The sequence below is a fragment of the Periplaneta americana genome, chromosome 10 (genome assembly GCF_040183065.1).
Source record: "Periplaneta americana isolate PAMFEO1 chromosome 10, P.americana_PAMFEO1_priV1, whole genome shotgun sequence".
Taxonomy (NCBI): Eukaryota; Metazoa; Arthropoda; class Insecta; order Blattodea; family Blattidae; genus Periplaneta; species Periplaneta americana.
Window position 1 is genome coordinate 3,144,600 of NC_091126.1, and position 12,477 is coordinate 3,157,076.

General features: G+C 39.6%; 1 protein-coding gene across 4 annotated transcripts in view; it reads left to right on the plus strand.

Annotated features, from left to right (window-relative positions):
* LOC138707388 (RNA-binding protein 5-like) overlaps positions 1-12,477 on the plus strand; it is a 132,414-nt gene that overhangs the window by 38,079 nt on the left and 81,858 nt on the right. The gene's annotated exons all lie outside the window — the stretch shown is intronic.

Here is a 12,477-nt window from a genome sequence, read left to right on the forward strand (position 1 = left end):
GGGTATCCGAGTACTGGAGCAGTGCAGAGCACCTCTTTCAGTGTTTGGAAGGATGACTCTGCCTCATTCGTCCATTGGAATTGTCGTTTCTACTCGGTCAGCTGGGTTAATAGCTTGGCGATATTGGCACACCCAGCTACGAACCTTCTGTAATAATTGCAGAGGCCGAGAAAGCGGCACAACTCCTGCTTGTCTCTCGGTCTTGGCCATCCCCTGACGGTTTGCAACTTCTCAGAGTCCGTAGCCTCTCCATTGGTCCCTACTATGTATGTGCCCAAGGTAGCTGACCTTCTTCTGAAACGGATGGCATTTCATCGGGTTCAACTTCAGCCTGGCTTATTGCAGTCTCTCGAACACTTTCTTCAGGTTCGACAGTTGTTCGTCGAAGGTTTTGCCAATCACGCTGACGTCATCAAGGTACAGCAGACAGGTGTTGTATGTCAGGCCTCTCATTACAGAATCCATCAGTCTCTGGAATGTAGCCGGGGCGTTGCAGAGGCCAAACAGCATGACGAACTGCCATAGTCCCTGACCTGTAGAGAATGCTGATTTCTCCTTGTCCTCCGAATGTAGCGCCACCTGCCAGTACCCTGACTTGAGATCCAATGTTGAGAACCACTCTGCTCCTGCTAGGGTGTCTAAGGTGTCATCAATTCGAGGAAGAGGAAAGCAGTCCTTCTTGGTGACGTCATTCAGTCTTCTGTAGTCCATGCAGAAATGCAGCTCCCCATTCTTCTTCACCAGCACCACAGGTGATGACCAAGGACTGTCGGATTCTTGGATGACCCCTCTTGCTTTCATGCCCTCCAGTTGGTTGTCAATCTCCTTCTGTTTTGCTAGAGGGACACGTCGAGGAGTTTATCTGATTGGGCGAGCATTTCCGGTGTCAATGCAGTGTTGAATTTTCTCATTTCTCCCGTAGTCATCTTCTGACAGACTGAACACGTCCTGAAACTCTGTTAATAGATCGTGGACTTGTCTTCTTTCCCCTCTGCTTAAATTCTCTGCCAGTTTTCGAGCCAGCTCTTTCAGCGATGGGTCTAGCTTTTGATGTGGTCGGTGATGCTCCTCATCACCCAGAGACGTCACAGATACTATTGGCTCGATGCTACCTAGTACAGTTCCGGCAGGCACTTCCTTGTCCCGATTGGTGACATTCAGGACCCTCACCAGTACCACCTTCTGGTTTGGGAGTAGAGATCTGGCCACATAGATCCCATCTACAGGAGTTATTTGCGAATCGAGGCGCAGGTTCCTCTTAGGCTGCCCATCCAGTTGTGCCGTCACCATTGTCTCGCAGCCTGCTGGGATGATCACTTGATTCTCCAAGGTGACTCTGCTGGCCATGGGTTGGTCTTCGGCATCCCCCAGGAACACTTCATTCTGACCAAAATGGAATATATGTCCACCGTCGGATCAAAGAACCTCATGGCATCGAGTCCCAGGGTGACGTCTTAAGTGATGTTGGCGACGAACACCCATTTCTCCAGTCTCCTCTTTCTGAAGGTCAGATCCTGAAAAATCTCTTTCTGGATGGACAAGTTCTCGCCTGAAGCAGTGTTGTCCTCCCAGGCAGGCCACGCACGACTTCTGGCCTGGCGATAGTGAGTGACGCCCTGGTACTCTGCATGGACGGCCTCTTATCCATCCTTCCACAATCAGCCCATCATCACATCTTCTGTTAACCATCTTCAGAATTAGCCGAGGGGATGGTGATGATGGCGCCAACGTGTCCCTCCTCGCATTGGCCCCCTCTAGTTTTCCTGCCTGTGGCCAGTTCGGTCTTCGGTCACAGTCCCTCCTTAAGTGTCCAGGTTCGCTGCAGGATCAGAAGGTGGACGCTCCTCCCCTCCGTCGCTTAGGTGACTGCGGTTGGCATTCCTCAACATCGGCTGCCGCGATGCTCCTAATCCGGTGCGGTGCTGAGAAGTTCGCTGTCAGCTTGGCCGCCTCCATCCTGAGGGCTGCTGCCAGAGCATCGTTGATGGTGCGATGTTCAGCCAAGAGTAGTTGTCTGATCTTGGGGTCGCGGACTTCACAGCCAAAGGTGTAGGCCGTCTCTCCATGGACGAAGCTAGGAGGTATGGGCATGTTGTTCTATCGCCATTACAAATTCTTGCAGTGACTTGCCTGACTGTTGGACCCTCATATTCACTTGGGTCCTAAATGCTTCCGCAAGTTGGTCACCATAACGTCCCTCCAAGGCCTTCATTATATCCATGGTTGTTCCCTTTTCTGGGATGCTGTGAAGGATCTCAGATGCCTGTTCCTGAAGCACGGCCTGCAGCTGTGTAGTTTTCTCTGCTGGCGTCCACCCATTATGCTCCGCGATAGCTTCGAACTGGCGTCGGAAAATCGCCCAGGACGTCGTACCATCGAACTTTGGAATCTTGAAGTTCAAATGTCTGGCTGAAGGCGTTGATTCCACAGGGCCACAGTATGGGGTCCTTAATTCCGTTGCCGATTTTTCCACAGCCCATCGAACCTCTTTGGCAATTATTTGTGTATGTTCTCTAGCCTGGCGATCTGTTAACGCGAGTATGTGCTTATTTTCCACAGCATGTTTATCCAGCAACTCGTCTGCTCTTGACGACGCTCGAGAGTGCGAATTTTGTTGTCGAAATGGTCTACGTCCTGTCTTAGTTTGGTTACTGTTTTATTTACAGTTGCGAAATTCTTGTTTAGTGTGTCAAAATCGGCTTTAAGTTCATCTTTAACGATGGTAACAATTTCATCCACGTGCATCGGAACGCTACCAATTTGTGTAGTGACGTCATTTTTAATGTCCGTTTTCACTTCACTTTTATCATTTTTCATGTCTGCGTTCACTTCACTTGTCGTTTTTCACCTGACTAATGTGCTTGTTAATGTCTCTTTTCACTTCACTTATGTCATTTTTCACTTCTGTGATGGCTTGCAGGATCTGCTGTAGCGTAAGGTTCTCCATTATGTCCCACACCTAACACCTATGTGAATTTTTTTATTTATTTACGCTCCGACAATAATGGGTATTGCACACAACACAGCAACAATGACAACACACGACATGTAGAATTAAGTAGAACAACAATATAATTCTAATGACAATTAATGTCCACAGTGCACTATGTGCAGAACGAATCTGTCAGTTCTCAGTTCACAGTTCGCTTGTCTTGGCTAGTTCCTTTAGCTCACCGTTTAAGTTCACTGCATGTCGAAGCAAAAAATAGACATACAGCAGGGGTTTTCCAGGCATTAACCTTTTCTGTCACCATCTTCGCTGTGTGCTGGAAGCATTACATTTTTGAAGTGAGTTGTTCAATTGAATTAGAGACAATAAGATTAATACATTGTGACTTATAATAATCTTGTCAAGTCACTTCATAATACATTAGAATTGAACTTGTTTAACTTTACATATGGAGAGATTTGTCTCTACCTCCAGAAAATCCACTCCTCCCAACGGGCGAGAATGTAATGACTTTTGCTAGACAGAAGCATTGAGTGATAGGCAGGAGACTTGCGAAATTATAATAGATGCTGGAAATGACTCCCTTCCCAGCACCATCATAAAAAGTTCATTATCACCCAACTGAGATCTGCAGAAATTGCAGAAACCTTCTGTCAGTTTTACTGTGATTAGTACACTTTATTTTAGGTTTTCCCACAAATTAAAGTCACTTGAGTTGAAATCTGATGAGCATACTGAATCTAATAAATCTGCCCCAACACTTCATGTAATGTCTTCAAGGATGCTACTGCACTATGAGCAATGGCTAAATCTTGTTAAAGAAGGCATATTCATTTTCTTCTTCTGTGAAACTTTCTAAAAGTGAATGGGGAATTTCATGGATATTTCTATCAGAATTTATAATGTTCTGAAAGAAAGTTCATCCAATCATCTGTTTTTTCTCTCCCTGCACCAAACTCCTGTCTTCGAGAACTTGCCTCCGGCACTTACTGTTTTGTGAGTTGATTTGCGAACGTAAATGAAACCAGACCGCATTGTGATCATGTTGTAACACCAGTTCATTCTTCTCCCAGGAACAACTGGTTCCAATTCGTGCAAGGATTGTCTTATATGGCGCCAATTGGTGATGATTCCTGTGCTATACCTGCATCTGCGAATTTTCGGTCCTAGCACAAATGTCGTCTAACCTTTGTTCATTGAGGACTCTGGGGCGTGGTTGAAATTTCTTATCATTTATCTCTTTTCTATCTGCTGTACATTCATTGGATTTGGAACAGTAGAATTTGAGAATAAAATTATTTCTGGAATATTTTCCTCAGTGTACTAGAGGGTCTTGTTTTCAGAAAATAACTGTATATAAAAACTTGGCGTTTTAATGTATATCTCTTTCGAGCCATCTGAACTCTAGAACAGCTAGTGAAAAACTTGCACTACTATACATAGCCAAGGTACAGGTTCTAAACAAGTACACAGTCTATAACTAACACATAATAGCTGTTCATCCACCCGTATCTATTAAGTTTGGCATCCACTTAGGTGAGGCGAAGCGATAAGATGAGAATTTCTTCTGCCAGGAGAACTTACATAACAACTATAATCAAACGGGAGCCTGTCTACTGGAGCGACGCAAGACACAGATTCGTCGCTGGAGAAGTCGCCTCTCTTCTCCTGACTACAATGTGTGGAAGGCGGTAGGAGAACCGAAGAGACAAAATTTTTATCTTCGTCACCATTCAGAAACTTTTGGGTCATCTTCGGGTGAACTCTCTCTACATTGTTGCTCAGCAAGGAATATACCACATGCCAAATGCTCGCATTTTAGCCTAGCCTTGCCCAGTGAAAATCTCATCCTCCCTATTTCATGCATTTATTGTTATTTAGTATGTAATAATATGAGGAGCATCATTTCAAAACATATTATGTGCAATTTACAATTTTTTTACACGAACGACGAAAAACTGGATTACTCGTAAACCGGAGAAGTTTTCAAAACACTACACAAAACCATTTTTAAGTACTGGTTTCACAGTTTACAAATATGACGACTTGGAACCATCAGACTTCACAGCATGAAAGATAGTAACAAATTTAATTTCGTCCACTGGGGGACTTAATACGTTTTGAAACGATGCTCCTCATATATGCGCAAACTTTGTCTGCCTGAAGGTCATACAAGTACATTGGTCATATGGTACACTAGCACTACACCATGTACAGAGCTTCTGTTATATGAACGGTTCAGTGCAACAACAGATCATTTGCATTTTTATTAATTTTACAGGATAAGAAAAAACGTTCTAGATTTAAAAATAGTAAATTGTGATAAAATATTGAACTCGTTTGCAAAGATATTCCCATTAGACATTATTTAATGTACTTATAATTTCATTAGGATCAAACGTTTGTTGTATAAATAAAAAATAAAATTGCAAATGACTCTTTGGTGCACTGAACACGTGTTGTTCTCATGTAACTTGCTGTAAAGTATACATTTTTAGTAACAGGAATTAATCTACAGAGCTATTATTATCATAGGTCCCAGAAAAGAGGGGCCGGCCACACCCTGCATGGTTTCTGCTGCATGCTAACCGTTTCTCCAGCGCAATTGACCTCCAGTAGCCATATGGCATTCACTGTGCTTAGAAGTCGTGTAATGAAACTCTCAATTCTTCAAGTGTACAATTTTAGTCTATAAAGTTTAGTGATTATTATGTATTTAGGCAATGCCTAGCAACAAATTCTCACTTTGTGAACGTGTGTATATGTAAATACGTACGTAAAAGGCAGAAGGTCGTGTGTGAAAACAAGACGAAAATTTCGATTAAAGTTTCCAAACAGACTTGTGCCTTCTGCCAAAACAATTAGGCGACTCACTAAAAGATTTAAAGAAACAGGCTCAGTGAAGAATCGAAAAACGAGCAGAAAACATAGTGTTCTTATGGGAAACGATTGTCAGTTTATTTCCAACAATATCCCGCCACTGCTCATACAGCTGCCGTGTCAATGAGGGAATTGAGGAGCATTTTCGGTACGAGACTAATCAGTAATAATTTGTGGTCTCCATGAATCCCAGATATAACATCCTGTGACTTTTATTTATGGGGAACACTAAAAGGTAGGGTTTATAGGAAAAATCCGCATTCTATAGATGAACTAAACGACTATATATGAGAAGAAATCCAAGCTATCAGTGATGTGAAACTACAGAGTGTTGTTCATTCGTTTATCAGAAGATGTCAGTTGTGTGTGGCAACAAATGGGGGCCATTTTCAGCAGCGACTGTGAGCATGGTAAGTCCAAATTATTGAACATTTATTGTTAGTACTGTTGTATATTGGAGAACTTACGCAGAAACCATGCAGGGTGTGGCCTGCCGGCCGGCTGCTCTTTTCTGGGACCTATGCTGATAATAGTTCTATATTAAGTATATATATTTTGCGGTCATTTTTAGGAAATGTACAATAAATATTACAATGATATTCCAATAGTATAAACCATAATCACTGTTCATTCTTTGTCACTAACTTCATCACACCCATTTGATTCTACCCTTTTCAATCTTTCATAGAAAGGAAAATATACTAGTGGCACATACTTCTTTGCAAGTTTCATGGCATTATATTTGTGAGGGTGTAATGGAAGACTCGTTGCATATGTGGTTTGTACTTTAAGTACATGAGCTACTAGAGGTACCTTCCGAAGTTTATTTCTGTTCATTTCACCTTCCAGGAAAGTATGACTCGAACTGACGAGTGCTTCACAGGGATGACTCTCATCTTAAGGAAGAAATATCTTGTACTTGGAAATAGAAAATAGCCTTTTCTTGAATACTGCACTTTTCTTACAGTACTTCTGAAGATTAGATTTCACATCCAATATCTCATCTTGAGATACATGGTGGACATGAATATCTCTCCCACATCCTTCTACCATTTCATAGCGTTCTTTTCATTATGGACAAAGTCTTGGTCAGAAGGCAAATAACTGTGACCTAGTTCAGGTAAATGCTGGACTACTCGAGACAATATTCCCTTACTTACCAAAGATAACAGAAACCAAACCAGTAGACAGTTTTTATTTGTCACTGAAGATGTACAGTGTGTGAACATCCATACTTAACATTATTTTCAATATAATGTTTTAGAATTGAGATAGTCTCATTTGCTCCTTTCTGAGCCATTGTCTCATCATACATATAGAAATCAATTCTATTTGTAGAGCATGCATGAATTCCTAAGTTGTAGATCCAAATCTGCCTAGAATAAAATACCTCATTTGTTGTCAGAAGAGGGAGGGGATATATTTTGTTGTTAATCGGAACATAGGGTTTCAATCATTGTGTCATTTTTCATAAGAGCTGATTTTTGTTTCAAGTCTTCGTAAAAGGCATTAGCCTTTCTCAAATGCATTTCTTTCTGCGTTTCTACAAGTTTACGTTCATTTTCTGTTGTACATGAATGTAACTGTATTTTTAAAGAGTCACAAAGCAGGCAGGTATCTGTATGTGGCTCTACAAAGGACAAATTAAATTTTGTATTGACTATTACATTGTAATGATCATATGATTTTCATCCTCATTATCAGAAGGCCTAACAATAAAATGAGGATGTCGTTCTGAATGTTATTGTTATCATCCATGATGAACTTGTTCAGTTACCTAAAGTCTAGAATTATTTTTAAAATATTACAGCCTCAGAATAGAACCGCATAATTAAGAATCATGATGTTACTGTAAATGCGAGTGAAGAAAGTGTGCCTATTAGCTCTTGTCAGACACCTACGAACTCAAGCAGCAATGAGGCAACAAAGAGTCAAGTAATGCATTTGCTCTAACTTAGCTCCAATACACAGAATGGGACGGGCATCTTTTAGGAGCATGCAAGATGACTATTTGTTGCACCAAACGATGTGTCCCTTTCAGCAGATAGAAAAACTGATTTTGTAAAAATAGTCACTTGACCGGTTGTTGCACTGAACCTTTCATGTTGCAGCCAGCTGCACTCGTACGTTAACTTTGTGGCGACTGGACATGTCAGAGCCAGCGACACTCGTACATTAATCCCGCTACTTAAAACATGTATAAATTCGTACCTTATTTTAGAAGAGCTGGAAATGTCGTCCACCCTTGGTTAAACAGGTGTTGTATTGGGAATTACACGATTAAGTTTGGCCACTGTAATGTTTCTGATTTCATTTCTTCTACCGGTATATATGATATTAACCTTACAACATTTAAAGTGCTCAATTTAAAACATTGAAGAATAGAGAAAGCGTGTTCTACTTGTAAAAAATCGGACTGATTTATTCGTCTTGTGCTAGCAGCACACCAAACTCCTACTTTCCTATCATGAAGAGGGATTTCTTATACATGATGTGGATTTTCAGAACACCAATAGAGTGTGTTCTGATTGTTTACACGACCAGCCAGGTGGAACCGTGACTCGTCTGAAACGAACACAAGCTTTGGGTCAGTTAAACCATCAGTCAGTGATGAAATACCACTCAACAGCACTCTTGTGCTACTGGATCACCTTGTTGTAAACAATGGACATGTGTACACTTGTAAGGCTTCATGTGCTAATCTTGGGAGTGATTTTGTTAGCGACCATTCCAGATGTGCGCCAATTTGTCATCTGTTAGAACTGTATGTTTTCGCATGAATTGCAGTTCTGGAAGGAGGTGATAGACCAGAGGATGTCTGAATAAATTTGCATTTGTAATAAACTTTACACACAAAAATGCGTTGCTCTATAGTCAGCTGTCTAATCACCTTCGCGAATGAATGTACACTGCCCTGAGAAAATGGCATATTTATACTGGAGGAGCGCTGTTTAACCAACCACATCAGTGGTCAGAAGCCCTGTATTTGTATTGTGAAGATTTACAATTCCCATATAAATCGTACTTAAATTGATCTTAAAAAATATTCTTGAGGTTTTGACAAGCAATATTAAATACCAAATACTGTCTGAATAATGTTAAGACATCAGCTTGAACCTGTCCTAAAGGATGAAGATTTAGAAACCATTGTGTCAGTAGTTGTATTTTCTCCTCTCTGAACTTCATCTCAGATATTTTTTATAAACTTCCTCCCATTGTACATTTCATCTAACAGAAAACAGAGTTTATATTTTCTTAAATTTACATCTTTGAAGATTCTGGATGTCCTGTTTCGTATTTTCAGTGTTAATATCATTCTTGGAGATTAGTTTCACTTGTGGCATGACATGTGTATATTTCACTTATGAGTTTTATAAATGTGCATAAGTGAATATGGTGTATTGTAGTTTACCATTCTGCAATAGTACTGCAGGAAGTGTCTTTTTATGAATTTCTCGGAAAGGTAAATAGAGATTTATTATTTTTTACACAATTATTAAAACAACATTGAGATGGAATGTTAAAAGTAATGGATATTGAATATACAATTTTAGAGTGTCACTTTAAACATAAAATGTGCAATTTAGTTTTTACTAAAAATGTTTCGAATAGAAATTGCAAATGAAGTATAATTTTTATATTTAAATCCCTCAGTTAATGAAATATTTATTAATTTGATACCATTAAAGTATTGACCATTTACACTGTTATCAAGGCATTACAGTTATTCTAAACAAAATATCGGTTCCACATTGTCCACGTTTTATTTCAGGTATGTTTTTCATGGAATATCACTTTTGTTGACGGCGTACAAAATTTTGTCCAATATTCTTTTGAGAAGATTAACTCCATACGTAGATGAAATTATTGGGGATCATCAGTGTGGTTTTAGGCGTAATAGATCGACTATTGATCAGATTTTTTGTATTTGACAGATAATGGAGAAAAAATGGGAGTATAAGGGTACAGTACATCAGTTATTCATAGATTTCAAAAAGGTGAATGACTCTGTTAAGAGGGAATTATTATATGATATTCTTATTGAATTTGGTATTCCCAAGAAACTAGTTCGATTAATTAAAATGTGTCTCAGTGAAACATACAGCAGAGTCCGTATAGGTCAGTTTCTATCTGATGCTTTTCCAATTCACTGTGGGCTAAAGCAGGGAGATGCACTGTCACCTTTACTTTTTAACTTCGCTTTAGAATATGCCATTAGGAAAGTCAAGGATAACAGAGAGGGTTTGGAATTGAACGGGTTACATCAGCTTCTTGTCTATGCGGATGACGTGAATATGTTAGGAGAAAACCCTCAAACGATTAGGGAAAACACGGAAATTTTACTTGAAGCAAGTAAAGCGATCGGTTTGGAAGTAAATCCCGAAAAGACGAAGTATATGATTATGTCTCGTGACGAGAATATTGTACGAAATGGAAATATAAAAATTGGAGATTTATCCTTCGAAGGGGTGGAAAAATTCAAATATCTTGGAGCAACAGTAACAAATACAAATGACACTCGGGAGTAAATTAAACGCAGGATAAATATGGGAAATGCGTGTTATTATTCGGTTGAGAAGCTTTTATCATCTAGTCTGCTGTTAAAAAATCTGAAAGTTAGAATTTATAAAACAGTTATATTACCGGTTTTTCTGTATGGTTGTGAAACTTGGACTCTCACTCTGAGAGAGGAACATAGGTTAAGGGTGTTTGAGAATAAGGTGCTTAGGAAAATATTTGGGGCTAAAAGGGATGAAGTTACAGGAGAATGGAGAAAGTTACACAACGCAGAACTGCACACATTGTATTCTTCGCCTGACATAATTAGGAACATTAAATCCAGACGTTTGAGATGGGCAGGACATATAGCACGTATGGGCGAATCCAGAAATGCATATAGAGTGTTAGTTGGGAGACCGGAGGGAAAAAGACCTTTAGGGAGGCCAAGACGTAGATGGGAGGATAATATTAAAATGGATTTGAGGGAGGTGGGGTATGATGATAGAGACTGGATTAATCTTGCACAGGATAGGGACCAATGGCGGGCTTATGTGAGGGCGGCAATGAACCTTTGGGTTCCTTAAAAGCCATTTGTAAGTAATTAAGTATGTTATTCATGTTTAACAACTCAGTAGACTACATCACAGTTATTTAATAGAGGTTGCACTTCGCTTTGCTGCACTCAAGTAAGTGGACAACCCAGAAAAGACTCTTCTGTTAGCTTAGTCTCATCTTGTCTCGCCTCGCCTATTGCTTCCATTTGATGTGATTTTTACTTACTTACAAATGGCTTTTAGGGGACCTGGAGGTTTATTGCCACCCTCAGATAGGCCCGCCATCGGTCCCTATCCTGAGCAAGATTAAAATTCAGTCCCTGCCATCATATCCCACCTCCCTCGAATCTATTTTAATATTATCTTCCCATCTATGTCTTGGCCTCCCCAAAGGTCTTTTCCCCTCAGATCTTCTAACACTTTATATACATTTCTAGATTCATCCATATGTGCTACATGCCCTGCCCATCTCAAATGTCTGGATTTAATGTTCCTAATTATTTTGGTGGAGAATAGAATGCGTGCAATTCCATTTGACGCTAATCACATGTGTAAAGTATGGCGCGAGTCACTTCATTCTCGCCCTCTAGATGGGAGAGAAAATTTGTTGCGTGTAATGACATCGGAGTTTCATTGATAACTGAATATAAGGTCGTGTGTGTGTCTAGATTTTGTTGCATCTATCTAGTCTCCCATTCCCCTAAACTTTGGTGTCTTTTCGTGAAATTAACTCTACAGACTTACATTTCAAATTATTTTTGTTATAAATTTACTGTTACAAAACTTTCGTTTTAAAATGCCATGACAATAGTGACACCGTTATAATATTTTTGTACCTGGATTGTAGATGTATTAATGTGACACGTTTATTAGTGTTGGTATTTTTATTCTGTCGCTGTGTGGTGCATTTGGTAGGCATATTAGTCCCCATTCTCTAGAAATAATCCAAATGGAAGTTTCAAAATGTGGTGACACACCTATGTTGTCCAACTGATTACCGGTAACCTTGTTTCTATTGTGTATGTTCGTATACAATTCTAGTTTGTATCTTATGAGCATTTTACTTGAAAATATAATTTCTTATATTTCCTTTATTAAAAGTAATTGAAGAGAAGGTGTATCTGCGCTTAGAACAATAAAGCATTACATGACCATTACAGATATGGCCATAAATCCTTAAATGATTTCTTGTGTTTCATCTTCAAATCAGTGACCATCCTGTCAGTTTCTTCTGTGTTGACTTTCATTCTGCGTTCCCTATTGTGCCAATACTGTGTGCGTGTTCAGCACTTTAATGGCATATTCTCTGTCTTTTCTATAGGAAATCGAACGTTTCAGATTATCTCACTCTATTGCATTGAATGTACTTGTAGAAATGTTAATTAACTTGATTGTAGTGACATTGCATATTACAGCGCATATTGTTTACATATTACTGTGCAGTCGATTTACATATTTATGTTATATAAGATCTACATTATTAAGAAATTCGCTTATTTATTAGTTCACGTGCATTAGTGTGAATTTTTTATCAGAGTAGCTTTCTGTAATTTATTTTAAAATGGCACATAGATTCAGGAAAGTTGAATGAAT